We start from the raw sequence: 27,723 nt of genomic DNA, 5'->3' as shown, positions 1-27,723 counted from the left end.
TTAAGCAGCTGCTGTCTTCTGGACCTCTGGGTTGGCTTCATCCAGCTGTTTCTGAAGCGCCTCTCTCTCTCTTCAATTTCTGCAGACTCCACCCGGTTCTCAGTTATTTCCATACACTTAGCTGGTGGCTCTTCAGTGATGACAGTTTCTTTAGCAATGTCTGTGGCTGGCACTGTCAATACTCGCTGTCCATCAGACATGGTCACCATGATGCGATGACCCATCCTACTGGTAGGAATGGAGTGCAAGTTTCCCAGCTGGATTCCATCTGTGACCATCGTGATGACTTGCTGACTCCCTGAGCTAACTTCTTGCTGAATTGCACCATCCACAGAGTCTGGTGCAACCACTTCCTCTGTGGCCACTACTGGAGATTCTGAAGAATTGGACAATGGGGCAGATGCTTCAGTTAAGGCAGCTAATGTAGCTAGTACTGACGTAGAGGAGTTTCCAAATTGAACAGCAGATCCTCCTGTTTCATCTGTAAGGTTCATCACTCCTCCGGTCCAGTGATGAGCTGTGGCGTGGCAGCATGTATTGTCACAGTGTCAGGTGTTGATCTGGTTCTGCGTAGCAATCTGTAATACCTCTGCTAAATCCTCATTTCCGTTGTCTATTGAAATATCAAATGCAGTTTTACAAAATTTACTCTGCGTGTGTACATCGGCACCATATTTGATTAAAAGCTCCACCACCTCTTGATGATTCTGTTCTGTCGCCCAATGCACAGCTGTCATCTTCAACGTATCCTTTGCATTGACGTCAGCACCATGCTTAAGCACAACCTCTACTATACTGGTATGGCCCTCAGAAGCTGCCATGTGCAGTGGTGTGTCCGGTCCGCTTTGGTCCTGGCTTCTGTACTTACACCGGCTTGGAGAAGCACCTCTGTGGTAGAGTAATGCCCATACTGTGCAGGCAGATGAAGGGGAGAAGTTCCCAGCCAGACTGTGGTAAAAGGAGCTCCATTTGCCACCAAAATATGGACTTCGTCATCTTGGCCTGCGTATGCCGCTTCCGAAAGCTTCTTCCCAAGTCTACCAGGGACATCTGGAAAAGCTTCCAGGAGTGGCAGCAGGGGAGCAGCAGGAGGAGGTGCGGGACCTAGGCACCTCGGAGCCCGCAGGGCTGACGCACCCCACCACACACAGAGCGCTTCGCTGCACAGGGCCTGACTCACTTTTTAAAAGACCGAGTGCTGTGTATGTTATCCAAGATCAACCTCCACCTCACTGCCTAACAGCTAAGTGTAAGGTATCCATTCCATTTCTAATACCGTTTCCTACGAGGTGTCTCATTAGCTATCCTTTGGCTCTTTCCCTGACCGTAGCAACAACTTCTATTCATTAAAACTCAGTGAACCCATCGTCGTTCTGGAAGGCCTTCTGATCCTCAGAGCTGAGTCCTCCCCTCCGTGTACTCTGGATTGTAACTGTTGGCTAGCTTCCCTCTTTGTAGAGAAGTTTTCTAGAACGCAAAAGAAAAATATGTAAGCGTACATGTTTGTATACACACCCTAATGTGTGTATGTGTGCATGAGTGTATGAATTATGAAGGGGATTTATTGGAATGGCATAGATGACGTAAGTTTAGAAGCTTGACTAGTTCAAAATTGTTAGTATGCAGCCCGGAAACAGAGAACTCAGCTGCCGCTCAGTCTAGGCAACTGGGAGCCCCAGCAAGAGTAGTTGGTGTGGAATGAATGTTGACTGGCTGAAGAAGGGGTAGCTTATACACTCATGGCTGGTGGGAGCAGGGGCAGGCACACTGGCTCAGGAGGAAGGAAGCTTGCGTGCCTGTGCTGACTTCCTCATACTACTCACGGTCCAATGTTTTGTGTTTGAGCTGTGAGCTCATTGGATGGCGCCACTCACATTCAAGGCAGTTGCTTGCTTCCGTTGTCTCACATGTTAATACTCTCTGGAAACTTCCCCCAAGTCACCCTAGAGGTTCATCTCACCGGTCCTAGGCGTCTCTTATTCTAGACAAGTTGATAACCAAAGTCAGCATCACACTCTCCGTTTAACACCGTTCTGTCCTGCTCTTACTTAATCATCAGTGAGTGTGTTAGATGGTTATACCTGTCTGTCCTCACCCACACCCTGCTGTCAGCGTATACCCTAACTTTCATTCCCACAGAGCTAGGCAGAACTCTCTCTGAGTTCAAGTCCAGCTTAGTGTACATATCAAGTTTTAGGGGTAGTCAGGTCTATGTAGTGAGACCTTATCTCACAAAACAAAAACAACTCCCTCCAAAAACCCCAGATCTCACAAGATGATAAATTATTGTGTCTGAGAATCCAAAAACCAAAATCCGCTGGTATTTAAAACAAAGACAAGCTAGAGCACCAGAAGAAAAATATGAATTTCTTCCACTGATAATATTTGCAGAAATAAGTGTTTTTCAATAAAATTCAATTTTAAAGATTTATAGAAATTAATCTTAATATGTGAAAAGCAAGTCATCACAAAACCAAATCTTGTAAATAATTGCTAATAGCACTTTATGTTTCATTTAGTTGATAATGATATTAAAACATAAATATAAATAAAGAAAAATAAATTTTCATCATTCAGACTTGGGATCACAAAAAGCGCCCAAACTTATTGAAATAAGGATTGTCATACTCCCCCCCCTTATTCCTATTTTTAAATATGTGGGCATCTGAAATTTGATTTAATTAAATGCATGTGTGTACTATTTTGTGGTTAAAAGGAGTAAACTAAATGCCTGAAGATAAAAATGAACTTTTCTGTACCCACTTCAATTTCCATACACTCAAATTCTTAAGAGAGCAAAAGAAAAGAAGAATCAGAAAGTGTAATGCTGTGAGAATAAGTATGAAGGCAGGAGAAGAAAAAAAATTTCAAGCATATTCACTGAAGAAAGTGATTATTAATATGGCCAAACTGTAATTAAGGTTACAAACCTACGGCTCTTGCAACCCTAATTGTAAAAGCATCTTTTACTCACTTAATGTAGTTGTCATCCTGGTGGCTTACTGCTAAGCAAACTCACCCTTTCTGGTTCTTTCTGCACCGTGGCTGGCTGGTTTCACTCAGTTCTGGCTCAAACTCCTCTGCAAGCTGACTGATTCTCTCAGCCTCTCACTGAATTGCTCTGTTTGGTCTTAAACTAACTCTGGCAATTTTCTCTAATCTTCTGGCTTTTTATTCTCTGGCTTCAAATGCTTGTGCATGAACTCACTAATGAACTCAAGTCCACTGCATTATGGTCAATCAATCCACTCAACTCAATTGACTGATGCTCTCTCCGTACTGTTTTTTTTTTTTTTTTTTTTTTTTCTTCGAGCTGGGGATCAACCTAGGGCCTTGCGCTTGCTAGGCAAGCCCTACCACTGAGCTAAATCCCCAACCCCATAGTATGCATTTTTTTTTTCCCGAGCTGGGGACCGAACTCCAGGGCCTTGCGCCGCTTAGGCAAGCTTCTCACTGCTGAGCTAAATCCCCAGCCCTTCTGTACTGTTCTTAAATAGCTTCCCTTTCCTTGTTCTCTTTGTCTCTGACTCACTTTGTCAGATCTTCCTCTAATTTGTCACTTTGTCTGCTGCCCCTCAATTAGATGTCATTTTCAAACATGTTTGCCTCTTTCCGCAAACTAGTTTTACCTTAAAGGTACGTGCTGAGCACACGTCTGTATTCCAGCCAGAGGGATTAAAGCTGTGTGGCCTGTCTGCATTCCAGCTAAATCGCACAGACCTAGTTCTTTGCATGTGACCTCTTGCCAGAGCAGCCCTATGTGTGAATTAAAATTCCTGTGCATCTAATAGCAACTCAGAAGAGCAGAGCTGGCCTTGCTTCCTATTTGCCCATCAAAAGGGGTAGACTGTAGAGAATCTGAGCTTCGGTGTTGGTTTGGACTCCATATCTTGCTCATTTCTAACGACTTCGGATCCAGACTGTTGGGTCTTGCACAGACTTCCAAAGTTTAAAGATGCACTCCTTTTGGGCTAATGAGCTATTTCACTAGTAAGGGTGCTGGCTGCTGAGTCTCTCGGTCTGAGTTTGGTCCTGGGAACCTACAGGGTGGAAGGAGAGAACTGACTTCTGAAAGTTGTTTTCACCTCTGTGAGATGGCACACGCATACACACACACGCACATGCTTGAGAGTATGCACCCTCACTGAATACAATGTAGTTAAAGAAAACACACATACAAGTTACATCTCTTTTATTTTAAAATTACACGTAAAATCAAAACGTTTCCAGGTACATGAATACACAGCACGAATAGGTCAGAACAGGATAATTCTAAGTCAATAATAGTTTCATAAGACACACATCAGATTTACTTGCATTGAACAGAAGAACAGAGCTTGGTGGGAGTTGTCCCACGTGGCCAATGCTCTAATTGTAGAGGATGTGCCCTTCTCTTGAGCCTGGCAAATGCATATGAAGACCATGTTCTACAGATACCAGCCAGATATTCTGGAAATGTTGTGGCTGTACTTTTCTCCTTAAAGCAGGACCGATATTTTCTTCTGTTTGCCACTTCCTTTGGTTACTTACTAGGAGTAAGGGCAAAGGTGTGGTAAGGGCAGACAGAATAGCATGCTACAACAGAAGATGTAATGGAACCAAAAAAAAGGAGAAGAACCAAAAGAAACTGGAAAAAAAGGGGAGTTTAGCAGAGAGTTCGCAGAAGCTGGAATCAGAGGACATATGAGTAGATGTGAGCACAGTCACGGGTAGGCATGTGGTCTTTGATAAATCCCCATGAAAGTCCCTGAACAGCAACCAGTCTTCACAGAGTATGTTACAGTAAGTTAAACAGCCTGAGTAAGGCTAGTTGGTTTTTTTTTTTTTTCAATAAAGGTAGAGTGGCCTCAAATGATTTTGAAAATTGTTCTTCACTGCTCTTTGTGATTCTGAAGTAGAAAAGGCAGCTTAAAATCATCCTGCAAGCCAGCCCATCTCCTCATATCGTCTTTTGTCTCTGCAAGCTTTCTGCCTGCTCACTCTTATTCTAATAAATTGCAGAAGCACTGTCGTGCTCGGTCAGGGAACTGGCCGTGGGCAGACTGGGAAAGTAAGGTCTGCAAACACAGTGCTAGCGAGGCAGGTGTGCACAGCCTGCTTCTTGGTGCTCATTGTTTGGCTCCGTGCCCTTTGTGTCGGTCCTGTCAGCACTTCCCCACGTTAATATGCGGTTATGTGATTATCCTGACTGACAGCCTTGTGAGGCACGTGACCTGATGGAGCCGTTGCTTGGTTTCTCACATCCCAGAGAAGGCTGCGCCTCTCAGTGTGGCTTGTGTTCAGGCAGAGCTAGTCAAAGATAAAAGTGGTAGAATAAAAAAGTCCCCATTTAACCATTTGAAATTTCTGAAATGCCTTCTTCATGAAAAACAAGAACAAGAAGTCATCAAGGTGTGTGGCTGCTGGTTATGAGTAAACACTGAAGTCAGAAGCTACTGTTTTCTCCTTGTGTAGCTTTGATGACGTCTAGTCCCCTCCTCCCGTCCCATAATATAATTGATAAGTTCAATTTACTAGTACAAGATGTGGCCAGTGTAATAGGATGTGGACATTGAACATAGTTTAGTATCTTACTGCTAAGTTTCTGAGGGGGGGGGATAATATAGGAAACAAAACAAACAAACAAATCAGAAAGTTTTCGGGAGAATTGAGAATAGTGGGGCAAGCCTTGAATTCCAGTACTCTTGATGGCAGAGGCAGGCAAATCTCAGAGTTCTAAGCTAGCCAGGGAGTTCCAGGACAGCCAGGGCAACATAAGAAGCCATGTCTTGAAAAACAAAAAAAACAAAAACAAAACAAAAAACCCCAAAAAACAAAAAACCAAAACAAACAAACAAAAAACCAAACCAAAGTTATTGAGAACCTACGGTTTACTTTAGCACTATCTAAAGTGAAATGAAGTGGACCCAAGGCTGTTTAAGACACTGATAAATTATACAGACAATGGCAACCCTCGGCCCATGATGATAATATTGATGTAGAAAAGTATCAGTGAATTCCAAGATATTGAATGACAACAAACATAAGTGTATTACACCACAATACCATATATGTTGCAAATATTTAGCTAGATTTACTTTCTCTTAAATACCACACGCTACATTCATAAAGGAACATCAAACCACAATGTGTTGACATGTTGGACCTCAAAAATGTTTCTTCCTTTTTTCTTCCTTCATTTTCCTGAGAGTTAGAATTTACTTATTTTAAAGGCTAAACTTTCCATGGTGGTGGTGGTAATGATGATGGTGATGATGATGATGATGATGATGATGATGATGATGACGATGATGGCGTTTATATGGTACGTGGATGGGAAAATGTGGAGGTCAGAGGACAAGGTGGCTCTTTTCTTCCATGGTGGGATCTGTAAATAAAACTCAGGCCACCAGGTTGGTACAATGCTCTAATTTCATTCCTATTGTGTTGATAAAACACCATGACAAAAGCAAGAAACAAATTTATTTTAGCCTACAGTTCCAGATGACACGCCATCATTGTAAGGAAGTTAAGACAGGAACTTCAAGTAGTTGGTCATATTATACTCTCAGTCGATAGTAGAGAGAAATGAGTGTGCACAGGCTCAGGAATCAGAGATAAATCAGAGTTTCTTTCTCTATTCTCATACAGTCCAAGGCCCCAAATCAGGGAATGATATTGCCCACATTAGGCTGGGACTTCCCACAAAAAACAACAAAATTAATACAATCTCCCACAGACATGCCCACAGGTCATGCCAATAGAGTAAAGTCCCTCGTTGAGACTCAGATGATTCTAGTTACTGACAAGTTGACAGTTAACCATCACAAGCTTACCCGCTGAGACATTTCAGCAGCCCTAGGATATCTTTATTATAAAACTAAGAACTTAGGGATCAAATCTAGGGATATCCAATCCGAAATGTTTCCAACTGTAGAAGTAAACATTTATAAGAGAAACAGGAGTGCAATCAGCTCCTAGTTTTAGGACATTATGTGTGTGGTGGCAAATCGTGGTGGTCTACATCAAATACCTTGGAAGAGAGAACCTCAATTGAGGAATCGCCTCCCTTACACTGGTGAGTAAGCCTGACTGTGGAGAATCTTCTTGACTGTTAATTGATGGGTGGGGGCCTATCCCACTGTGGGTGGTGCCACCCTTAGGCAAGTGGTCCTGGGTTATATAAGAAAGAGCATCCTCCTGGATGGGAGCTCTAAGGCAGTGTTCCCCTGTAGTCTCTGCTTTACTTCCTGTTTCCAGATTCCTACTGATTCTTGTGAATTGATTTTGTTCCCGGCTACTTTGCTGAAGGAATTTATCACCTGTAAGAGTTCCCAGTGGAATTTTTAGAGTCACTTATATATATACTACCATATCATCGGCAAATAAAGATACTTTGACTTCTTACTTCCTAATTCACATTTCCTTGATCTCTTTTCAGTTGTTTTATTGCTGTACTGTAAAAGGTCCAAGCCCATTTCTGGGTTTGAAAACTCACCAAACCCCACCAGTCCCTGAGCTTGAAAATCCTACCAGTGTCCACCCTGGGAATCTCAACCTGGAAAACTCAGCCAAAAGGAAACCCTATATAATGCCTGTCTCCTGTTCACTTCCTGTTGCTGCTTGCCTGAGCAGAAACAGCCACCCTCTTGTCTCCCTTCCAATTAACCTCTAGTGTGCAGTTTGTGCAGTGTGACTTTGTGGTATTTCTTGGCTTCTGACTGCCAGGATACCTCTCCTCTCAGAGCTACAACACATCCTCTGGTGAGACCTTTCCCGTCAGAGCTGCAACACTTCCATAGAGGAAGCCTTTCTCCTCAGACATGTAACGCTAGCAGTTGCTCTTGTGGTCAGTTTTGGAGACAGTTCCACATGTCCGGAGGAGTATATTCTTTTGTGTTTGCTTTAGCTGTCCACTGTAGCCTATAGTATGTTATGATGGATGAGGCATGTAACCCAGAAAGGTACTCCTCTCATTGTGGTCACGAAGAAGACAGAAAGACACTGGGTATGCAATGTTCCTCTCAAGGGTATACTTTCAAGGGTAATACTCTTGGAATTCCTCCCATAGCTCTACCTCTTAAAGGTTCCATCATACCCTACTACTACTATATGCTGGGAATCAAGCTTTCAAGACACAGGCCTTTGGGAAGCACCTATTCAAACTCTAGTCGTTTGCCAAATTCCACTGTACTCACACATTTAGTCTTTATGAGGCTCCCGTCAACCTAGAACAAAAAGGGATGGATTTTTTCCCTTACGAAAATTTTCTGTAGAAAGGTTCAGTAGGATGCCTCAAACTTAACACAGCAACAGTGTTATTTTTCCGGGAGAGGAGGGCCTTTCTAGAATGATGTCACAAGCCGCATTAGTCAGTCAATCTGTGGCAGACACACTGGGAATGACCAAAGAAATAGCCAAGGTACATTCCTAAGAATAAAAAAAAAAAAAAAACAATGTGAGAGATCTTGCATTGTTGGAAAGTTTCAAAAGTAGCCCAGGAATACAAATATATGCTGATGAGAATTTCTTATGGTCAAACGGGAGATTTTACCTAGAGTTCAGAGATGCTTTGCCAGGGTTTCTCCCCACCCTCATTTTTCTTTCTACTCCATTAAAAATTTGTCATCCTGAAATATAAATAATTGGTATCGTCTTTGTTTTGAAAAAACTCAACTATATTCAGTTTCTCTCAGTTTCCCGTTATAAAAAAGGAAAATCATCCCCTTATTCTTGCTGGGCAATGAGCAAAATCCTGACCCAAATGCAGTATCGCGGGCAGGATTCTGACCTCTGTGATCTCTGCCCTATCGTTAGGTCCACGAACATGAATTTCTCACATCTGATGAAAATGTTGAATTGGAGAAATTACGGTTGTGGATGGGTTAATGGTTGCTGACTTTAATATAAAGAGATATTTCCTGAGTCCTCTAATGAAGAGGCAGGAGACAGTGGAAGTGAGACATGCATTCTGTCTGACTTTATTGGCCTTGAGCTTAGAACAAGGGCATAAGAAGCCAATGAGTGTAGCCAGCCCGTGGAACTTGGTTGAACCCTCAGCTGTAATCAATGCAAAAAAAAAAATGACCTTGGTCTTATGACTTTAAGGAATGAAATTCGAAAGTCCAAAAGCGAGCAAGCAGGCACGAACTCTCCTTCACACCTGCAAAGGAATATAGCCCAATGACACCAGCATTTTATCTCCATAAGTTGTCCGTTAGACTTCTAATCTGTAGAAACATGAGGTGATAAATTCATGCTGTCTTAAGCTGCTAAGGATTGGTAACTCTCTAAGGGGAAGGGAAAAAAAGCAATAACATTCACAAAACCCAGCCTTTACTCACTGATTCTAGGCTCCCTTAGTATACTTTTCCTGGCAAGGGCACCAGTTCTTCCCCAGAACCCTGAAGACACAGAGTCATCTCCTAGCCCTTGCCTTCCCAGACTTGGTTCAGCAAGGACTGAGAAGTGACTGTGTGGCATTGTGGTTTTGGGCTCTGGAGCGGAAAGAAGTACTTTAGCTTGTGGTTTCAAGGAAGCTTGAGGCAAATACATTTGAGAGTCACAGAGGGAAACCTTGCTCCAGAGGAGCAGGAAGAGCAGCTCCAGTGTTTCCAAGGTGTAGACTCAATTCAAAGATGTGAGGGAATTAGTGAGTGAAGAAATAACTTCAAGATAGTATTGTAGAGTGTCTGAGTTAGGGTTTCTATGCTGTGAAGAGACATCATGACCACGGCAACTCTTATGAAGGACAACATTTAATTGGGCCTGGCTTACAGTTTCACAGGTGTATGTCATTATAATCTTGGTGGGAAGCATGGCATCACACAGGCGCACATGGTGCTGGAGGAGTTGAGAATTCTATACCTTTATCTGAAGGTACCCCAGAGGAAACTGGATTTTTTTTTCCATGCTGGGCATAGAGTGAGCCAAACCTATTCAAACTATCACAAAGAATTAACTACATGAAGTGAGTGGGGGAATGGATGAGGACACCAGTGGTTACAGTATGTGCAAAGGCCTGGCATGTTATTAGCCCCTGCTTGCTTACACTCACTTGTATTTCATTTCTTAAAAATCAATGTACATACTAGGCAATACTTTTTTTTTTGCAGGAATATCAATTTCTTTTTATTTTTTTATTTTTTTATTATTATTAACTTGAGTATTTCTTATATACATTTTGAGTGTTATTCCCTTTCCGGTTTCAAAAACATCCCCCTCCCCCCCCTTCCTTATGGGTGTTCCCCTCCCAACCCTCCCCCTTGCTTCCCTCTCCCAACAGTCTAGTTCACTGGGGGTTCAGTCTTAGCAGGACCCAGGGCTTCCCTTCCACTGGTGCTCTTACTAGGATATTCATTGCTACCTATGAGGTCAGAGTCCAGGGTCAGTCCATGTATATAGTCTTTGGGTAGTGGCTTAGTCCCTGAAGCTCTGTTTGGTTGGCATTGCTGTACATATGGGGTCTCGAGGCTCCTTCAAGCTCTTCCAGTTCTTTTCTCTGATTCCTTCAACGGGGGTCCTGTTCTCAGTTCAGTGGTTTCCTGCTGGCATACGCCTCTGTATTTGCTGTATTCTGGCTGTGTCTCTCAGGAAGAAATTCACATTTTGATCATCCGTCTTGAGTTTCATTTGTTCTAGGCATCTAGGGTAATTCAAGCATTTGGGCTAATAGCCACTTATCAATGAGTGCATACCATGTGTCTTTCTGTGATTGGGTTAGCTCACTCAGGATGATATTTTCCAGTTCCAACCATTTGCCTTTGAATTTCATAAAGTCGTTGTTTTGATAGCTGAGTAATATTCCATTGTGTAGATGTACCACATTTTTTCTGTATCCATTCCTCTGTTGAAGGGCATCTGGGTTCTTTCCAGCTTCTGGCTATTATAAATAAGGCTGCGATGAACATAGTGGAGCACGTGTCTTTTTATATGTTGGGGCATCTTTTGGGTATATGCCCAAGAGAGGTATAGCTGGATCCTCAGGCAGTTCAATGTCCAATTTTCTGAGGAACCTCCAGACTGATTTCCAGAATGGTTGTATCAGTCTGCAACCCCACCAACAATGGAGGAGTGTTCCCCTTTCTCCACATCCTGGCCAGCATCTGCTGTCACCTGAGTTTTTGATCTTAGCCATTCTCACTGGTGTGAGGTGAAATCTCAGGGTTGTTTTGATTTGCATTTCCTTATGACTAACGATGTTGAACATTTCTTTTAGGTGTTTCTCGCCATTTTGTATTCCTCAGCTGTGAATTCTTTGTTTAGCTCTGAACCCCATTTTTTAATAGGGTTATTTGTCTCCCCTGCGGTCTAACTTCTTGAGTTCTTTGTATATTTGGATATAAGCCCTCTATCTGTTGTAGGATTGGTAAAGATCTTTTCCCAATCTGTTGGTTTAGGCAATACTTTTTAAAGAAACTAAAACCTATATTCCGTTCTAGTTTCTACTCACTACTCTGGCTTCAGCTCGTATAACCTGGACCTGATTCACTATCTTGTTGATCTTTTAAACATTTGACACTCATCTCCCTTTAAGCTCTAATTCCATTTTCAGAATTCCTCTCTTAAACCTTCACCTGATAGGCTCCCCTCCCTCTCTTCACTGAGTAAATCTATAAGGGTCAGTCACAGAAGTAGGGTAACCTAACCATTTATTAAATCCAAAGTAGCTCCATCTTCCCGTAATCCTTCTGAAACCCATCACTGTGCTTTGGTTTTGTTTGTATCATGGATCACTATCTAATGGCATTCTATTCTTTTAAACCCATCTATTTATTTCTTATTTTGTTTTTCATTATTGTCTTCTTACACTAGATCTTGAACCCACTGAAGACAGCGAATCCAACATTTTCATTGTGTTTCTACTCTAGAATATTTGCTCATTGATGTTAGGCTTTACTAGTAATTTCTAGAAGGAACCAGTTTAAGATTTATCATTACATCTGGAACAAGTCAAGAAATACAACAATGCAGAGAAAACTTCTTGGGGCAATTATATGTGGTTTACCCTTATTAGAATGTACCCAGGATGTCAGCAAAGCTACTTAACTCTTTCTTCCTCTGCAACCCCATGGGAGATTTCTGCAGTAGTTTCCAGTGGAAAAAACTGTAATTTCTTTGAAATTACAGCAGACTAGACTGTCGTAGTTGTAAAGTATTTCATAACTGATGGAAAGAATTTGAATACATAAGGTATGCGTAGTTACCTTCTGATAGGGTAGCAATGCCCATGTGGGTTTTGTTAACCACAGGCTAACTAACTAACTAACTAACTAACTAACTAACAACAACAACAACAACAACAACAAAAAGAAGTCAGGAATGGTTTACTTTTCTTGGAGTCATTGGGCAGTGAGGTTTCATAGAAACAAAATATTCTAAGCTATTTGCCATCATCTTTGGTTAGTATCCAGAATTTGATGGTTAGACCCTAGTGTTGAAGATACCATATACTTGAATCATAGATATTATCTGGTATTCTCCTGGAAGCTTCATCCCTATTAGATAGCTTTCATAGTGCTGTACCACAGAACCAGAGGAGATGCGTAATTAGCAATCTTACTCAGATGTAAATTCAGAAAACTAAAGTGACTAACAGTGCTGGCAGGATATGCCCGTTGGTGCAATAGTGACACGAACATTGTGGGCTAACCAATCACTTTGTGATTTGATTTAAGATCCTTTCCATGGTATGGAACCCATACATGGCACAGTTTTCATGGCTAAATAACCTGTAGCTAGGTCAGCCATCGACCCTGGGGGAGAACTCTAATAATACTATAACTAATACTCTAAAAAGAATCAACCACTAATGACTTATTGCTATGCACACAGTGTTTTCTCAAACTTCATTAGAGAAACTCTTTTTTTCTTGCCGTAGAATATAACTCATGGAGGATCATAATTGGCCAATGTGCAGAGAATAAGAGAAACAGGGACATCTATATCACATCCCACTCTCAAAGCCTCACAGATTATTCAAAAGAGAATGAAAGAAAGATTGTTAGTGCCGGAAGAAATGGACAACTAAAAGAAAATCATTGTCTCATTGTCTGGACACAGTAGTGCAATTGCACATATAAACTCACTGTGTTTGTGGCAGTGCAGGATCTGTGTAAAGTCAAGACAGAAAAGTCCTAGCATAGAGGGTGAATGGTGGACATGAAGTTACACTCCTAGGTGACAAGCTGTTGACAACCACCTGCTTCTCAGAGAGACCCAATCAGTTTTCCTTAAGGATGTGGTGCTTGGTACCCTAGTGACTGGCCGCAGACTCAATAGCATGTTGGCAACAATACTGGAATTCAGTAGGCTTACAAAAAATAAAGACATGAAGTTGGGTGGTGAAGAATGGGAAATGAATCTGGAAGGAGTTAGGGGAGGGGTGTGTGAATCAAACCAACATAAGTACAGAAAGTTCTCAAAGAATTAATAGAAATGAAAGTACGTTCATTACAATTCATTTTTGTTGCATTTCTTCTACACTAACACATTACATAAATCTATTTTTGTTTTTAAAGTTCAATGAATATTTAAAGAAGCATTTTTGCATATTTTTCATGGACTACAAGTAAAATTACAGCAAAATGCAAATTTCCATGCATGCAGACATACGAAAAATTTTCTCTGAGTCTCTGGAAGCAGTCTGCATTTATCATGGTTAAAAAGGACTTTCATGGAGACCAGACATGCCCTATGAATTGCCACTGCAAGTGTATTGGACGGAATGTTGACAGAAGGAAATTGCAGTGGGGGTTGGGGTTGGTGGGAAGTACAGAAAATGGTATAGTTCTTATTCTATCTTGCTCAGATAAAAATTAAGGCTTAACAGCCTAGAAAACAATAATTTCCCCTGTGACAATCTAGGGCATGATATTATTAACTTTATCTTAACAAGTTACATCAAATTATAACGGAATATGGAATTGCTAATGGGATATCATTTCTGATTACCAAAGTACAGAAAGGTAAATCAATATTTTACCCAATGTATTTATCTCTTTTGTGTACACTCAGAGCTCCCGACCACATAAGTCACACTTACATCATTTAACCACATTATAAATCAGTAAAGCTGATATCATGCTTTTTAAAAAATAGCCAAAGTTATGTAGACACAAATTCATAGCAATACATTTAAAAACACCAAAAGGAAAATTGTGATCCTGTCAGTGGTTTGAAACTCATAGTTACAAACTTCCTTCTGGGGAAACCCCGGGCATGTTCTTCTGTCCCTGCTAATTTGTATAGGACATGAGCTGAGTCAGATGACAACCTGAGCACACAGCAAAACATCTGACTAGTTAATGTAGACCTGTCTTAAAAACTTGACCTTAGCGTAAGGTGTGATCTTGATGTCATTGGAAAGCACTGACCATTGTGTCTAGTTGCTCAGGTTGCTCTACAAGTTAATACCATGGGACAAATAGAGTGGACTGAATCTGATGTTTGTGCATCCTGAAGAAGGAACCCATTCCTGGCATGTGCTTCTTATTTGTTAGCTTCTTATGGTGTCTTTTATGAGTATTAGCACTTCGTTATAGGGTAATTCCATTTGTACACTTTTTAATATATGTGTATGTATGTATTTTAAGAAGCTTTTATGGTAGTCTGTTTTCATAGAACTTTTTTCCTCTGTCTCTGTCTCTGTCTCCCTTTCTGTCTCCCTCTCCATCCCTCCTACCCTCCCTGCCTTCCCTTTCTTCATGAGATTCAAAGTTCTCTGTGTAGCACCAGTTGTACTGGAAGCTACTCTGTAGACCAGGCTGGCCTCAACCTCAGAGATCTGCCTGCCTCTGCCTTCTGAGTGCTGGGGTTAAAGGCATGTTTCACTACTATCTAGATCCATAAGACATTTTCCAAAAATTCTTTAGTGTTACTTATCCATTCACATATTCCCTCCTCCATTCTTCCTTCTCACACCCACCCCTATTAACACTTCTTCTTCCATTATTCCCCTTTAACCCCTTGTACCACTGCATTCTGTCCTCCTCCCTTTGAAAGCTATGGTCTCACAGACCATTACTATATTCCTTAACACTGTGGGCAACACAAATGAAATATTCATATCTCAAGATTCAAAGCTAACATCCAAATATGAGATAAAACACATACTCTTTGTATTTCTGAGTCTGGTTACCTTATTTATGAATTTCATAATTTTGTTCATTTGATAGCAAATAAAATTCCATTCTGTAAATGATGTTCCACATTTTCATTATTCTTGCTTACCCTCCAGAATTTCATGGTTAGACCCTATTGCCCAAGATAACACATACTTGAATCACAGAACATGTAGAAATTAACTCAACACTCTCCTGGAAGTTTTAATTCTACTGTCTAGTTTCCACAGTGCAGAATGCCAGAGAAGAAAAATAATCAACAGTCTTATCCAACTATGAACCATGAAAGTTACACTAATGACTGTCCTTTGTCCTCGCAAGAGATGCCCATTGGTATAATAGTGGCATGACTATTGTAGGGGTCACCAGTCACTTTCAGATTGAATTTAAGGTCCATTCCATGGCATAGAACTCACAGTTGACACCGTTCTCAGGGCCAGGAACCTGCTGCTAGACAGGTCACAGGACCTGGGGCAAACTTACTGTTAATACTCTATCAAAGAGAATAGTATTAAATCTATTCTTTATGATTTTTTGTTATGCCAATGGTAGCGCTTCTCCCAAACTTCATCAGGAAATCCTTGCAGTAGAAGGTGATGACAACAGAGACTCATAGCCTTTGGACAAGATGCAAAGAATAAGAGACTACAGAGTGCTTCCTCCAAACCCAACACATATATTACATTCCTTCTCTCACAAGGATCAGAGATCACTGTGGAAGAGGGAGGTAGAAAGACTGCAAGTTTCATAGTGGATGGTTCAAGGAAACAATTGCCTGAATACAGCAAGGAAGTTGCAATTTTGAATTTGCAGTGATTGTGATAGTATTCAGTAGTAAACTGTATAAGCTTAAGCAGGCAAAATCCTGCATGGAGAGGGAAGGCGAGCATAGAATCACACCCCTAGATAAGAGCTATTGGTAGCTGATAGCTGTTGGGCAAGGGAGTCAGTTTTCTTTAGAGTGTGGGCCCTGATAGGTTGTTCATGCTGGCCACAGATCCAAGAGTGCATGGGCGACACAGATTGAACTCGGTGAGCTTAAAAAAAAAATGAGGACATAATGTTGGGTGGGTAGAGAAGAGGGGAGTTTGATCTGACAGAATTTGGGGGAAGATGAGTATAACTCTCAAATAATTAAAAATATAGTCTGGAATCTCTATTTAGGGAGAAGAGGTTGGGAGAGTTTGGTTGTAGTTTGTGTTAGAAATTAAAAGAAAAAGAAAAGGAGACATGGTTTTGAAAAATATGTATTATATTATTTTGTGTGTATGTCTCTTCTTGTGTGTATATGTGTGCTCATGCACATGATGCATGCACACGTGTGTGTGTGTGTGTGTATGTGTGTGTGTGTGTGTGTGTTTGTGTGTGTGTGTGTGTGATGTGGGTAGGGGCACACAGATGCCACAATGGGCATATGAAAATCCAAATATAATTTTCAGAATTGATTATCTCCATCCATGTTGTTGAGGCAGAGTGTCCGTCCCGCTTTTGTTTCTGCTGCACTAAATATTCAGTTATATCTGTGCTTTGAGTTTCTGTATGGATGTCCTTTCTCTGCCTGCCGTCTTGCAGCAAGAGATTTGGGAATATAGCTGCAAGCCACCTTATCTGGCTTTTGACATAGAATTCAGGAATAGAAGTAAGGTTGTCAGTCCTGTATAGCAAGTGTTTTAACCCACTAAGCCAGCTTGTCAGCCAGAGAGAAGACTTTTCAGATAGAAAATGGTTGAGGTGATGAAGGATCATTTTTTTTCCCAGTGCAAAGAAAGTGATAGTAATGGCCTCAGAAATCTGCAGACTTTACTTACAAGGAAAATGATGCATTGGTGTTCTGGTCTTCTTCTGGGAGCTTTTTGCTCAGCCTTAGTCTTTCTACCTGGACTTGACTATTGATTAGAAAATCAAATGTTGGTGTTGGGAGTGTCGGCAGCAGTGGTGAGGAGGTACACAATAAGAGAGGAGAAATAATCTCCTGGTTCTTATGTTTCTTGACTTTTGGATAGACACTGATATCTACTGTATCTCAGTGCACTTTCTATGGCCTCTCTGTTCATCTCCCCGATCCATTTTCATGATAGTAGATAATATTTACATGGCATCTACAGCCTGATAACTTCCCTGACTCAGCCTCCTCTGCTCACATCTTGTGCTGCATAGTTTGAACTTCTCATGGCAATTTCATGCTCAGCACTTCTTAAAACAAAACTCTTGAGGTTTTCACCTCTTATCTGGTTAATCCCACTGTTTTCTATCTCAGAAACCGGCAGTATTATTCACCTGCATTTTACTGCTAAAACCTTAGGGCTCACGTTAACAGCGTCTTTTTGTTTTCTCACTCTATATCTTCATAGCCAATGCACAGGCAAAATGTGTGCTGTTCTGTCCCCAAAATGAACTTGGACTCTGTCGGTTGCCATTTTCACCATCAGGAAGTTTTCCCAATCAGAGGAACTAGACCTCCGCACTAGACGGCAGCCCCAAGCATCTTCCTCAGTTTCCCTCCAATGGCCGATATGTACCCACAGCAGCTCTTGAGATGTTTCCCAAATCCCTGTACAATCTCTTGTCTAGAAGCCTCCACACGCCACCTTTTCTCATAGGGATTACGTAAGAGACCGTTTCCTCTTCAGTAAAGCCTCATTGTCTTTCTCACCTACCTTCTCTTGTTTCTTTTCTATTCCACTTACATTCACCCTCCAAATATTTTGAGACAGAGCCTCATTTTATAGACAGACTGGCTTTGAACTCAGAGAACAGCCTTCTGCTGTTTCCTGAATGCTGAGATCCCACTGGCCTCCGTTTTCAGTTAGTATCATTCTTTAAAACGTTAAAATCTGAGGTTAGATTTACTCTCTCAGGATAATGAACAGGTCATATAGTATGGACGTTGTGTCTCACTTGGGGTTCGGTCTGTGACCTGCCTTCATGAGGTCTTCCCTGATTGCTCTGTTTAATGTAAATCTCTCAATTAGTCCCATCACCATCCTCACCCACTGTCCATCAAAGATCTGATAACAAGTTATAATTATTTTGTATGTTGACTATTTACCTCACTATAATGGGAGGTTCCTAAAGACAGAGGTACCTTTCCTGGTTGCCACTGAAGCCCAGGGCTCAGCAATAAATAAGAGGTGATGATAACAACTTTACTTTATACAAAAGAATAAGTTATAGAACTCGTTTTTCAGCACAGTAATTTTGGTGACTTTTCTAACACCTGCATATTCTCACTCTGCTGTGCTTATACAAGCAATATATACCCATTGCTTTATTACAGAAACAAGAGCCTTATACAATTATACAAAAACTTTCACAAACAGAAACATTTTAACTAGCACTATCGGTTCATGAATTATACTAATTTGAATAAAAAATACAGACTACTCTTACATCCTGTTTAAGAATATAGCTTGCTTGATGCAGTATTATGGCTGATACAGCTTGATGGGAAAGCACTTGCATAGAATGTATGAAGAACTGAGTTTCAACACTTAAAAGAAAGCAGGGCTATGGTTCTGACTGTGATATTGACTCCAGGGCAACTTAAATGTTCCCTTTTTTGACTAAATAGTGTATTTGTCTATTACAAAACAAATGTTTATTTATTGTAGGAAAACCTAAGGTAGTTTAAAATGTTAAAGTAAAGTTATCAATATCTTAACACCTAGAGATCATTATTATTATTTTGTATATTCTAGGTATAGAACATTCATAATCTAAAATGTTTTACTAAATATAGTAATATAACATATTCTACCCACATGTTAATGACACTAAGCAATTCTATAATTCATGTTAGTGTTGAATACATGTTCTGTTTAACTTACTTAACAATAGTCAAGAAATACCATAGATACACATTTGTGGAAAATGCTCTACTAAGCTTTAATTTTTTTAAATATTTGTGATTTTATTTTTAATCATATGTAAATGTGTTGGTCTTTGTATATGCATAGGAGTACAGGTGCCCACAGAGGACAAAAGAGAGTGACAGATTTCCTGGAGCTCCAATTACAGGCAGCTGTGATTCTTTCCATGTGGTGTTGGGTACTAAACTCCTATGCAAGAGCAAGAGGCTTTCCTAACTGCTGAGCTACCTTTCCAGTCCCTCTGCCAGCTTTGACAGTTACTGTAAATGAGAAATGTTTCCTGTTCTAAAGGGTTTATGGTTTAATGAGGGATATAGACCAATAGAAAGCAACTGTAAGGTAAAGAGTTCAAATTGTAACCAGGCAGATTTATTAGGTTTTATTGGTACAATGAGTTCAGGAACTTACTAGAGTGTAGGCTTATCCTTGTCTACTTCTGGAGGTAGAAAGCACCATGTTGATTTTGTTGGGCTAATTAACATCAAGGTGTTTGCCGCACTGGCTCCTCCCATGTTTGAGAAGAAATCAGTTTCTCTCTTTCAACTTTCAGAGCTGCATCCTTTGGCTCTTGGCTCCTTCTTACATCTTAAAGGGAGAGTAACATCTCCAAATGTCTCTGACATTCTGGACCACACGTTCCTCTGCTCTGCAATACAATCTCCCTCTCAGTTCTGCTATAGCCATTTGTGATTCCATTTACGGTCTTTTCCTGAGATCCAGGCTGATCTCCCTATCTCAAGAGCCTCCACTTGAATCGCATCTATAAAACCGTTTTAGTCACCTGTGGTGGCCTTTACGGGTTCCCAGGGTTAGACTGAGATGCTGTCATTACTGAGTAAACTCCATCCGTAGAGACTTACAACCCAGGTCAGCACGGTCGGCTCAATGGAAGACTTGGAAGGTGAGAGCCTCCAGAAAAAACATGAAAGGGAAAGAGAATATTAAGGTCGTAGAACTCCCAGGAATCTGAGGCATAGAGGACAGCAGATAGCCTGAGTAAATCAAGTCCAGTAGAAGTGAGAAAAAGACCAAGGAAAGCAGAAGCCAGAATTTGGAGATCTTTGGTTTTCGTGTTCTGGGGGAAGAACCATGACAGAGTGTGTTAACAAAGGGAGAGACAGACATCACTGTTGTCCCTGGCTCTAGTGACTGAATTGTATTAGGAAAACACACGTATATTTGAAGTATCAGGAAATATTACACTATAAAAATATCTAGACTGAGATAGACATGGTTTGTACCTACATTTATGGAATGTATTTCATGAGAATTAGGCTAATAGACAAAACCCAATTATTTACATCCAGAGGTATATCATTGAAAGAACACATAGAATGATATTAGAGAGTAACTAGAAACTGCTCAGCTGTTGTCCAGGGACATCCTTTCAGAGGACACAGGATTGAGAGGAGAACTGAGGAGTAAGGAGTGAGGAGAAGGATCCGATAAACATCCACTTACGAAAGGAAGAGCGATGGCACCAGCGAGCCTCAGAGGAACAAGGGAGGAGGTGATATGGGTTGAGTTTGGAGAAATCAGCCCTCTCAGGCTTCACGGACCATGAGAAGCCACTGAACTGTATTATGCTAGTGGATGACTTGGATGGATTTACATTTGAAATGCCAGGTCTCTGGTAAAGAGATGTTGTCTGTCAGCCATAGGGAAGAGCAACAGGGATGGAGAAGATTGCGGAATGAGAGAGGTGCTTTGGAGATGGAATGGACAGCACCGGGGAATTTATGGGTATGAATGATGGGGGTTTAAAACACAGTCCCAATCAAAAGCAGAGGGTGGGTCAGAAGAGTCAAACTTGTCTGTCGGTGGTGATGCTGTTCTCTGGGAAAAGAAACATGAGAAGCAAGCTGTTTCGGATGTATGTGATGGTGAGGAATGTCAAGGTCATCTGTGGAATGTGGAGTTTCCTGTGGAGCTGTCACATAGGCCGGTCTAGAGGGAAGTGTATCTGCAGTTTAAGACAAAGGGCTGACTTTGGCAGCCACAGGTGTCTCGGTGGTTGTTAGGACCTTTAAGTCGGATGAGGTTGGTCAGGGAAACAGAAGGACCATACTGAACTTGAACTAGGAAGGATACCTGAAGTCCATGACCAAGGGAGACCCACAGTGTAGGAGGACAGTGCAGGAGTTGGTGGTGTGCTCCGTCCCTGTGAAACCACTAGCTAAGGAGGGAGTGTCCAGCCGCATCACATGAGAGCAGGTTTGGAAAGCTTCCTAGGTTTAGGAACAAAGAGAATGTGTTAGTCATTTAGGGCAAGAACAGTTTCAGGGGAGTGGCTCAGACAGCAGATTGAATGGCTGAGCACTGAGTGAGGGAGAGACTAACTAGGGTGATGGAAAAATGAGACCTTTCGCAGACAGCATCCCCACGATGTCTGGCCACAATCCAGGGAGGTACTGATAAGGCAGTAAGTTGATATGGACCCGTGCAAGAGAATTTGTTCAAATTCACTGACATTGAAAATGTTCTTAGACTTAGACTCAAGGTGGTCAATTCCTAGGTATGTTCCCAAATACTTTAAGCTTTCTAAAGAATATTCATATGCTTATTAGTGTAGCTTTTAAATATAATTTTTATTTTTAGGAGTTTCATATATGCACACTGACTTTCCTTGTACACTGGCCTTTTTGCCTCTCTACTACCTTTGTTCACCTCCCCTCATCTTCACAGACCTCTTTCTCATATTTATATTTATTTATCTTTTTTTGTACATACAATTTTATTTGCTGACTCTTTACTCACTTGAATTAATACGTTTTCCCCTAAAACAAAAGGTCCTGCTTTTGAAGTTATGTACACATGTATGTTATTTTGTGTGTATGGGTGTTTTGTTTCCATGCACATTGTGTACTATGAATGCCTACTGCCGGTGGGGGTGATAGATCCCTTAGAAGTAGAATTACAGATGGTTGGGAGCCACCATGTGGTGCTGGGAATCTAACCCTGGTCTCGTGAGCAAGTGCGTTTAACTACTGAGTCATCACTCCAGCCCCTTTATTTTATGTCCTGCATGATTAACCTGAGCCACCTGTGTGGCTGTCCCTCGAAGCCCAGTATGCTGAACAGTGGATATACAGTTAAAATCAGTGACATCCACTTCCTAGAATTTATTGATGGCCAGTAGTGGAGAGGGAAAGGTAGAACACCATGAGGCCTCTGAACTCCTTGACTCATTGTTGATAGACCTGTTTGTGGAGCCCGGCTCAGGGACCTACAGTTGATGTGTTAATAATTAAAGTGGATACACACAGTCCAGGGAATAAAGTTGTATAGCCCTTCCCTGTAGTCTAGCTCTTACATATCTCTTACTCTGTGTTCTAAAATGTTTCCTGAGCCTTAGAGGGTTTGGTAAAAGTGACATGTTCAGGGCTGGGCTTTGTCTTGGGTTGTATTGTTTAGTTTGTTTTATTTTATTTAGATAGCTATGTCTTATTCTATGTGGTTCAAGAACATTCAAGTAAGAACTGAAATAGAACCAGATGTTAAAGACTTGTCTTTAAGCACCATAGCCAGTGATGCTACATTTATCTATGATCTCTCCAATATAAAACCACATCCACATCTTGGTGGCCACCAAGTCCTTCATTCAGCACAGCATCTTCAACGGTGAGGGTTTGAAGCCACCCATTTTAGCACTTTGAATTCCCTTTTATTCTGACTAGAGTACCCATTCATAGGAAATGTGTTAAATACGGGTGCTTCCATATAATGGAATAAACTGCAGTGGTTTTAAATGAGGATGTGGCCCAAGGAACCAAGATCCAGAGTCAGTGAGAGCACAGAGAAACGATGCTGGTGTCTAATCGGACGCAGAATCCTGGCCTTCTGTGGGATCTACCTCTACTCTGGGTATTCTATAAGACTGTACTTTTAAACTTTTTACCGTAGAGAGCATAGCACAAAACAAATCAGGCTGAACCGGGGGAAAACAAGAATGAGAAAGAGTTCAGAGTAGGAGGGAGTGTGCAGTAAAGATGGCTGGAAGAGCCTCTGGTGGGAGGAGAGGAAAATCCCCCACAAGGAGTGCAGGAGGGGAGCTTTATTTTTGGCAGAAGGGGCATTTACTTCTATCCAAATGCTACAATATAGGCAGAAATAACGCCTCACATCCAACCTGGTTTTGATTCTGCTAACAGAATTGTGTGAGTTTTCAATGAATCGTTTGGAGGATCGTTTCATAACCTCCTTAACTATTTACAATTTTATATAGATCCAAAGTTTTTGTTGCTTTAAAAGTTGATAAGTGGATATTAGCCCAAATGCTCAAATTACCCTAGATGCACAGAACACATGAAACTCAAGACGGATGACCAAAATGCGAATGCTTCACTCCCTCTTTAAAAGGGGAACAAGAATACCCTTGGCAGGGAATAGGGAGGCAAAATTTAAAACAGAGGCAGAAGGAATACCCATTCAGAGCCTGCCCCACATGTGGCCCATACATATACAGCCACCAAACTACATAAGATGGATGAAGCAAAGAAGGCCAGGCCAACAGGAACCGGATGTAGATTGCTCCTGAGAGACACAGAATATGGCAAATACATAGGCCAATGCCATCATTAAACCACTGAACTGAGAATGGGACCCCCGTTGAAGGAATCAGAGAAAGGACTGGAAGAGCTTGAAGGGGCTGGAGACCCCATATGAACAACAATGCCAAGCAACCGGAGCTTCCAAGGACTAAGCCACTACCCAAAGACTATACATGGACTGACCCTGGGCTCCAACCTCATAGGTAGCAATGAATAGCCTAGTAAGAGCACTAGTGGAAGGGGAAGCCCTTGGTCCTGCCAAGACTGAACCCCCAGTGAACGGAATTGTTGGGGGGAGGATGGTAACGGGGGGAGGATGAGGAGGGGAACACCCATATAAAAGGGGAGAGGAAGGGGTTAGGGGGATGTTTGCCTGGAAACCCAGAAAGGGAATAACAAGTGAAATGTAAATAAGAAATACCCAATTTAATAAAGATGGAGAAAAAATAATAATAAAAAAAAAGAAAGAAAGAAAAGTTTGTTCCTCATACTCCTGGGACCCTTTTGAGGCCAGTGAGGTCAAACATTTACCAATTCTGCCTTGCCAACTACCATTCCTTCACATGTAGAAAATGGGGTCCCCCTGGGGGCTACATGAGGATGACTTTGAATAGACTGAAGGCAGATAGGGGAAAACAGATTTCTTCTAGTTGCCTTTTAAAAAAGAGAGCTGCAAAATCCTGCTTACCCATTTTTTTTCATTGTGGAAAATACAGCACTTTTTTGATATTTTATATAAACTAATATATTTTTGCTTCCTAAGCTGCAATTTCTACAACAGCAAGTGCAGTTACAGATAGTGACTGAGTAAGCTTTACCTATCAACCTGACACAGCCTTCAGAGTCACCTGAGAAGGGGTCTCAACTGAGGGATTGCCTGCTGAGCTCTCTGCCCAGTCTCGAGAAATCAGTGTAGCCATTTCCAAATGATACTGTGTAGAGAGAAGCCAAATGAAGAGCTCATAAAGTCTCCTTCATCAGCGGACTATTTAATTATGACATACAGGTATATTAACATTTTTTCATAAAAGAACTTGGAGCACCAGATGCATAATTGTTCTAGTTTTAATCCATTCACTCTTTGCATGACATTATACTTGAAATGACTGATGAGACCAACAAGGCTCCTTAAATTTTAAACAATTTAGAAAGGAATTGCTAGCAAACATGGAGTCAATAGGGAGTAACTTTTCAGGAAAAAGATGAGTAGAGACACACAGGTTAAGTGAAGGGATTTTGCTTTCACAAGGAACACGGCTACCTGAGATGAAAGCGAGATGCTTCTTGTCAGGAGTGGTGCAGTGCGCACCTTTAATCCCAGTGCTTGGGAGGCAGAGGCGGGCAGCTCTCTGAGTCTGAGGCCAGCCTAGTCTATAAATAGGACAAGCCAGGGCTACATGGACAAACGCTGTCTCGAAAAAGAGGAAAAAAAATGGATTCAATCAAGAGATAATTTGGGAATTGGTCTCTATGAGATAGAGGGTGATAAGATTTTTCTGAAAATTAATAGATGTTTGTGAGTGTGGCCCAACATAAGTGATAACTAATTCTCCTTTCCCAATTGGTTGTAACTTTTTTTTTCCATAAATAAGAAAATATAGTGTTTTGTGAGAATGCCGCTGGTGTGTCGATTAATGAAGAAAAGTAGAAATGAGTCTCAGGGAGATAACATTCTTGCAAGGTACAGCCACTGGTCAGTTCCCAGTGCTTCAGTGTTGATTCCCACCCAGCCCATACCTATGTAGCCACGGGCTGCAATTAGTGGGACAAAAGCATGAAATAAAGTTAGCAGAGGGAGGTGTTGGGAGGTCTAGTGGAAACTGGAGGGGAAATGGTGACTACGGGATCATATTTCATTGTATACATGTGGGAAATTCTCAGAGAATAAAAATAGGTGTAAAAAGCTTTAGTTTTATCCAACCGCCACAGACTGGCAAAAACCTTCCTCATGTTCTTACTGTATCAACTTGATTCTCTGCTTTCTGAAGTGCTTGTGCCTTCTGAAGTTTTTCCTTCAAAAGCTGAGCTGTGGAACTGAATCCTGTCTGAATGTCTCGTTTAAGTCATCTTTCCAAAATGCAACACGACCAATGTTACTTTGAGAATGTAAATTGGGTACGTAAGTTCATTTGTTTTTTTTTTCCCAACTAAATCTCAGTCCAGAGAGTGTACATTCGCAAGGTAAGTGTGGCAACGAGCTGTCATAAAAAGTTCTGGGAGTCCGAAGAGAAATTAATTTATAGCTCATTTCATACTGTTTCTCCAAGCAAGAGTCTTGAACATTAGCCGTGTCAAGAACTGCTTATATGGTTTGTTAAAACAGATTCCCAGACTCCAGTCCCACAGGTAGAGGCCATGAATTTACAGTTATGATCCATGTGTGTCTATGCTCGTCTCTGGACTGTATTTGTGGGTAGCAGAGTAGAAAAGGAACTATAAAGCTGGGTGGTGTTGGCAAGTGTATCTCCGTGAGTTTGAGGCCAGCTTGATTGACATAGGAAACAAACAAGGAGAAAAGCACTACGAAGGCACCATCTCTATCTACCATTGGCTAAAGAAGAAGCTAATCAGTGCTGGCCCAGAGTGATGGAGTCCTATTTCAGTGACTGCTGGCATGTTCATGAACTGTTTTTATTATCATATACTTAATATCTTATACTGTCATTTGATTTGGATATTATAAAACTTTATATATTAAGGCATAGAGACAAACAGTACCATTGCTGGATAGAAATCCCTTTTCAAAATAAGGTTACAAATAATTATAAAATTCTCGCCGAGTATTGTTTCTGAAGTTCTGTGCTTGAACTCTTTAATAAGGTTGATCAAAATTAAGAACACACATGATTGGCACAAAATTAAGCCACTCTCCTTTCCTTAATGAGAAGGTTCAAAACAAACCAAAAACCATTATTAGGAGGCCCAAGTGATAAACGTTCTGGATTTTTGTTCTACTTAAAAATAATTCCACTTACTACTCTCTGTATTTGCATACAACTTGGGGAGGGGGACTTAAAGGGAGCGCCTTGTTCCATTCTGCAGCTTTCATTTCACTATTCATTGGAGTTATTTAGAAAGTGCCTACTCTATGTGTGCTGACTGGTCATACTTAGCATAGGGTAACACCTCCCTCAAAAAAAATCATCCATGAGACTAGTAATTCCACTAAAGGAGGACAGCTCGCTGAAGGCTCACTTTGATTCTTAACACCATAGGTTCTTGGGTTTGTTTTTTTGGGGGGGGGGGGCGGAGGGGAGTGCTTTCCAGGACAGGGTTTTTCTGTGGAGCCCTGGCTGTCCTGGAACTCATTCTATAGAACAGGCTGGCCTCAAACTCAAGAAATCTGCGGGCCTCTGCCTTCCTAGTGCTAGGAGTAAAGGCTTGTGCCACGACTGCCCAGTGACACCATCTTATTGTTCAGGGTGCTGTAATCATGTAGGAAGTTGTGGAGCTGTGACAACAGGTGACTAAACATGTGCGTTCCTTACAGTAAGTCACAGGAGAGAAACAGGTGGGCACAAACATGTAACCACAGACAATGGATCACACATTATGAATCGTAGACTTTGCAGCAAATTTCATTCTATCAATCTACACAAGTCATACATCATCAGGATAAGAGAGAGGGGAAGAAGGAGGGAGATATATATATATATATATATATATATATATATAGATAGATAGATAGATAGATAGATAGATAGAGAGAGAGAGAGAGACTAAAACACAGTAGTTAAAAATACTTCTTCTTTTTTAATTCCCAAGATAAACTTTTGTAGTCTATTGAATACAGAATCTCAGATGGCCCAGGCTTGCTCTGACCTTATTAAGTAGCTAAGGATGACTCTGAACTCTTGATCTGAATGATTCCATTTCCAGAGTTCTGGGATAACAGATGTGCTGCCACACCTGAGTTTTCATTTTCACACTTTTAAAAGAATTTAATAGCACCTCATGAGTCTGATTTTTATTTTTTCTCTTTAAATTTCTGTGTTTGTGAAAGTCCCCTAAGAGTCATACCACAGGTAAATGTTACTTTAAAACAGAATTTAAACTCTTTAAACATTTTCCCCTTACATATATAATATATGTGTTTTGCCTGCATGGAAGTGCACTGCACACCTGCCTGGTGGCCTGTAAAGGCCAGAAGAGGGCTGTATCCCCTGGAACTGGAGTTATTCATGGTTTCGAGGTTATCATGTG

At 41.2% G+C, this 27,723-nt stretch overlaps 1 pseudogene; it reads right to left on the bottom strand.

Moving 5' to 3' along the window:
• Positions 1-37: 37 nt before the first annotated feature.
• Positions 38-27,703, bottom strand: LOC116902276 (annotated as a pseudogene).
• Positions 27,704-27,723: the final 20 nt, after the last annotated feature.

The sequence above is a fragment of the Rattus rattus genome, chromosome 1 (genome assembly GCF_011064425.1).
Source record: "Rattus rattus isolate New Zealand chromosome 1, Rrattus_CSIRO_v1, whole genome shotgun sequence".
In the NCBI taxonomy this organism is placed as follows: domain Eukaryota; kingdom Metazoa; phylum Chordata; class Mammalia; order Rodentia; family Muridae; genus Rattus; species Rattus rattus.
Note: the sequence above shows the minus strand (reverse complement) of the source record. Positions and strands in the feature narration are given on the sequence as shown.